This window comes from Protopterus annectens, chromosome 8.part0 (genome assembly GCF_019279795.1).
Source record: "Protopterus annectens isolate FY-2018-M chromosome 8.part0, PAN1.0, whole genome shotgun sequence".
NCBI classification, from domain to species: Eukaryota; Metazoa; Chordata; order Ceratodontiformes; family Protopteridae; genus Protopterus; species Protopterus annectens.
In genome coordinates this window covers 509,178,930-509,184,929 of record NC_056741.1, presented here as the reverse complement: position 1 = coordinate 509,184,929, position 6,000 = coordinate 509,178,930, and positions in this window count along the sequence as shown.

The following is a 6,000-nucleotide window of genomic DNA, read 5'->3' as shown; positions in this document are numbered from 1 at the left end:
GAGAGTGGTCACTTAAATCATCAGGGAGGGTTCCTGAGTCATAAGTATGAGGAAGATGGTTAATGAGAATCCAGTCTAATAAGCTTGATTTCTTGTTGGATTTATTTATCCTGGTAGGGGAGATAATGGTTTGGGAATACCCATATAGGTTTATATGGCTTGAGGGGAGATTGCTGCAGAAGCAGGTCCAGTCAATATTTGTGTCACCTAGAATGATGGTTTCTTGAGGCAGGTTTTGGGATAGCCAGCAAAGAATATTTTCCATGGTTGCTATGTTATTACCAGGAGGAAGATAAATACAAATGATATAGATGGATTTGGCATTGTTAATAAGAAGTTTGGAGATAAGAATTTCTGCATTGGAGTCTAGAGGTGGTTTGCAGTTATGAGTGGTTAATTGTAAGCTAGGTTTATATAGGATAGCAACTCCTCCACCTTTTTTGGAAGTTCGGTCTAGTCTTAGGATATTATATCCAGGTGGGATGATCTCATTGTCTTTGGTTGTAGGTTTTAACCAAGTTTCTGTTAAGCAGAGTATATCGAAGGAGTAGATTTCAGTTAGGGCTTGGAGTTGAGTTACTTTATTGTTTATACTGCATATATTAAGATGAGCAATAAAAAGGGAGTTAGATTGTTTGAAAAAGGCTTGGGTAGGACATATTTTGGAGTTGAGAGGAGAAAAAGGAGTAGTTGGGGGCCCTGGGTTAGGGTGGATGTCACCATCCTTTAAAGAGAGTAGTAGGTTTAGATAGTATAGGTTATGGATTCTACTATACTGAGATAGACATTTCCTTGGGTTTAAGTTGTTGTATTTTGTGTGTTGTGTTCTATGATATTTAGGAAGTATGTAGTTAGATGAGAATGTTATATTAGCATGTGTAAATTGTAGATGTGAGTTAGGAGAGATGGTTTCTTTCTTGGGATAGTTTTGGATTGGGTCTAGTGGGTTTTCAATGAAGGTGAATAGATGGGTGAGAATTAAAGGAGGTAGTAGTGAGATAGTTAGTAAGAGTGTGATAAAGAGTGGAATGTGTTGATTCTTCATTTTATGAGTAGATACTGGCTATTTGATGGTAGAAGCTTGAAATGTATTGGGAGGAGATGGGAGAGTGGGTAGTGTCTGTTGTGGATGGAAGGGAGAAGTGAAAGGGTAATATTAGTAGAAATAGGTAACAGGAGAGTGTGTAGGGTGAAAGGATATAGAGAAGAGTGTCTATGAAGAGGAAATGTAAGAACACGAGGTATGACAGGATAGAAGTGGGGAAAGGAGGATATGTGTTAGGAGAGAGATGAGAGAGGTAGGGGTGTGGTTTTGGAGTAAGTGGAGGAGGAAGAGGTGTGGTCTAGGAAGTATAAAGGTAGGGCCCTTGGGGGTGGGTGAGAATTGGGGGTAGGGAGGGGAGCGGAGCGGGTAGAAACAGATACTGAAACAGTCAAAGAAAAACAATCAGCTAGGCTGAGTCTAGTGGTGGAATGGAGTAGAAATAGGGCTAAGGCAGTCTCTAGTCAGGAGGTTAGAGGTGGAAAGGAAAAAAAAACAGAGGAGAGAGAACTGGAAAGGTGTCAGTGGGCAGTAGAAATGAAGGAAGAAAACAGTAACAGCTAAGTAGCACTCCGGGGACTGCTGAAGTTCAGAGCTGGGGAAAGGAGGTAAAAGAGAGAGAAAAAGAAAGGGGGGAGTAGTACAATATCTGGAGATAGGGCAACACCTAGTGGATGATTCTAGTATTGCAGGCTAGAGTGGGAGTGAGTAAGAATGGTAGCCTACAATAGGAGAGTGAGTAAAAGCAATAAAAACAGGAGGGTATGTATACAGGTAGGAGGGATAGATAGAAAGGTAATGTATGGGGAAAAAGCAAAGGCTGCTGGCTATCCTAGCTCAGGCCTAGGTATACAAATATTTTGGTGCAGTCAAAAGTAGTATTTCTTATAGGAATTATTCAGCAGACATACTTTACTGTTATCCTTGATAAGGGATTGTCAGCTTGATAAGCAAGGAGGTGACCCGCTGATATGTGGAGAGGGTTCTAAGCTTCCTGCGTTCTAGCACTACAAGCCCTAGGTGGGTAGAGTTTCTTAGGAGGCAAGAGAGACAAAATAGGGGGTAAGAGACATAAAAATAAAAAGCAAGATAAAACTTCACACAATATTAGTATTCATAGCCTGCCACAATTCTTATAGTATCTAATGTACATTACAAAAATCCATGAAGCATAGTGAGATTAACAGTCATACACAGGGACATAACAGCTGGTTAGCAGTAATACATATTTAAGACTTTGGTAGCAGCACTAAGATTAGTTTTAAATCAATATATTGATATAAACAGCAGTTAAAAAGAAATTTAAACATAAATCCTGTTCCAATTATTAGCAGCAGATAATCTAATAAAGTCAGACTAGGTAACTACAAGTATGGACTTTGCAGACAGCAATAAACACAACTATAGAGCTGTAGATAACAGCAGTAAATATTGAAAACAGATTAAGCAGTTATCTTCTGTTCAGCAACAACAGTGAATAGAGTACATCAGAGAATGTAACTGAATTTAGAGCCTTGCCAGCAGCAATATAAGACAGGTTTAGCAAATAACAAATAAACAGCCCCTTTTATTAGTACTGTTGGAAGAGGTACATTTAGTCCTAGCTCTTTACTTATCCTCTATGTGTATGTTTGTGTGATTAAAAACCCTTTACTGGCATTTAGGAGAGGAGGAGAATTTAAGAAAAATCCTCTTGGTAGTGTTATATACGTGGAGACATTTCAGTAGCCTCGTAGCCTGCCTTGTCTTTGTAGACCCTTGAGAGATTACTGGTGGAACTGGCTCTATTCAGATAAGAATTAATTAGAAGTGCCGGTTAAGTAGTTTGTGGGGAACTATGTATCCGATGCCCAGCCACAGGTATACACTGTAGGTTAAAAAGGCGCAAAATAGTCGCCTTAGATAATGGTACCTGTAGCCTGAAAATCCAGAGAGCTGTGTGCGTGATTCACTTACGATTATCTAAGGCCATATGCAATTGAATACTGCGCTTATCTGTTCAGATAAGAAATAAATTAGAAGCGCAGATTCAGTAGTATGTTAGCAATCATGTATCTGATACACAGCCACTGCAAACTTGAATACTGCGCTTATCTGTTCAGATAAGAAATAAATTAGAAGCGCAGATTGAGTAGTATGTTGGCAACTAAGTATCTGATACACAGCCACAGGAATATGTTGTAGGTTAAAAAGGCGCGAAATAGTCGCCTTAGCTGAAAGTATCTGCAGCCTGAAATCCAAAAAAAAAAAAAAAAACAGTGGGCGTGATCCACGTATAAATTCTCTAAGGCTAAATACCTTGAATAATGCACTTAAACAGCCGCGAGTAAAACGCTAGTTAAATCTGTTTTCAGTGGACAATTCTAGTAGCAGTATACTCTTGCAAGATACGTATAACTACAGGGCGTCTTTGAAAGGTGCAAAACTACTCCCAACAATTGTAACATATCTGTGTGCATGCTTACTCTTATGAGCACATTGTGAGCTGGTTAGCAGCTTGATTAAAGATACACTATAGTAATATACTACCTCAATCCGACCCCAAAAAATAACCCAGCTAGGAAGGTTCACTATATAATTAAAAATAAGGATATATGTAAAGGCTAGGTACAGTACCCCAAAAAAAAAAAATAATGGCCTAGAATACAATCATGGCAGTAACAGAGCCAATGCAGTTAATTAGGTACATCAAGCAGGTATGAGAAAAACAAACGATGTGAGCAGCAAAAATTCAGTGTTATGAGCAGCAGACAATTTAAAAAAGAAACAAGATTACATACCATAGAGGTCGACGCTGGGCAAGGAACAGACAGCAGCCAGAGCTATCCCAAGTTCTAAAGGAAGTGGCCCTAAATGTGCTTTCAAAGGGCCTGCCCCCAAAACATTTATACATATGTATCACACAACTTTCTATTTTCATGTATTGTCAATCATTTGTTTATTTGTCTTTTTGGCTTTTCCCAGTTAGGGGTCACCACAGCAAAACTCCAGTCTGCTAATGATTGGCAGTAGATTTTTATGGTGCCATGTTTCCAGCCTGACACCCATACTTCAGCGAAGGCACACCCATTCACGCATGTCTTTCAAATGCCACTTGACCGTGGGGAGGACATGCAGACTCCACACAGAAGGCACTCCAGCCGAGAATCAAACAGGCTAGCCTCTTGCTGTGAGGCAGCAACGCTACCGCTGCACCACCATCACTTTTTATGTATTGTAAATCATTTGTACCTGTGACATGGCTTGATGAACATGGACATGCCATCAGTACACATTTAACAATGCATACAGATAGTGTAAAAAGCTTTGCTTCACATGACTTAGTATGTTCCAGCATATGCATTGTGTAGGTAATAAAATGGGAGCAAACCTCCTGGGGCTCAAAGCTCCTCTGTAAAGATATCTTTGGAATTTTTGTTGTTTTTGGAAGTCTTGCAAAAATGTAGCTAGTGTCCTCACCATCAGTTTGGCTAGCTTTTTATAATGGAATAGATTATTAATGGATTTCATCTGTTTTTGCCTGTTGGAGCTGTTCAACAAGTTATAAAGCATCCATGTAGACTCCATGCTGTTTTTCCTCTGGACTTCAAAAGTAGTGGAGTACAAACACAGAAAGTCTACACAGACAGAATGTTAGGAGCTGCTGCTTAACTCCAGTTATATGTGCTACAGGTTGCAGGCAATGCTGCTGCTGCTGCTAATAGGCTTAGGTCGAGACAGAGAAGAGTGTTCAGGCCACATTAGCACTCCCTCACCAGCAACAACAGTCATGTCTACTACAGCTGAATCTCAATGTAGAATGAGCATTTCCCACAAATGGCATCTTATATTCTGATGTTTTCCCACCAATTGCATGTGTCTTGCTTACTGAGAGTGCACAGATTTTGGTTTTGCAACATTTGCAAACATTGCTCATCTTTTACCATAGAGCAAACACGGTAGGAGAGGGAGCGAACTGATGGGCACCATGCTTGCTGCATGTTAAGTGATGTGCAACAGTGGTAAGCACTGCAATTTTAAGATTATTTAGTATACAAGCACTTGTGTAAATGTGCTAGTCAAATGAATCATGTCTATGATTCTCCTACACTTGCAGCTATTACCACAAGAAGGTTGAGAAAACATTTGTGTATGTTGCACTTCATTGTTAAAATCTGCAGTCTTACAACAACAAAACAAAATGTGCACATCCTCTACTAAAACCCCAGACTATCTGTACTCCACACCTACACTTAACACCTGCTGCCACAGGCTTAGTGACATGATATGCCCTATTATAATAGTTATTGTAAAGTTCTCACTGTTAATCATAGTGCAATGCCACTTACTGTGTTTGCACGATAGCCAGTGAGATTAAGTGAATGCATCCAGTTTATGTTTGTGCCTGTCTGGGTCCTGTCTGCAATCAGGATGGTCCCTTCCTCCAGTTTGTGTGCTGCTCTACTTCATGCAAGCCAGGTCATCGGAGCCAAACATTTTTGTGCTAAGCGGCACATTGCGCAAACACTAGCCTCAAAAAAAAAACAAAAAGATAAAAAGGGAAACTGCCCAGAATTTGCAGAATATACAGATGTTTGCATCATATTTTGGGGCTGTTACAAAATGTGTGGTTTTCTGGAAAAATCACTGAAGGTTGAAGTCCGTACATAACGACATACATTTCAGTTTCGTACTTCATATCCTTCAGAAAATGCGAACACAAATCCTATTCTACTTTCTGCTGTTATCAGAACAATATAGTAAATCTGTCCCTATTTCTGGCCTTTTGGCCCCCCTCCCATTGGTTTAGTGTTTGTCCAGATTTCTTGCACTAAAAGACTGAAGGTATGATCTGCATTCAGACTACAGGTTTTGCAGCCAGCAGCACTGTTGTGAGCCGCAAAATCTTGCTTATGCGTTCTTCACATCATTAATATTCATAGTGTGATGCTGTCAGAAGCCATGCAATGAGTAGTATA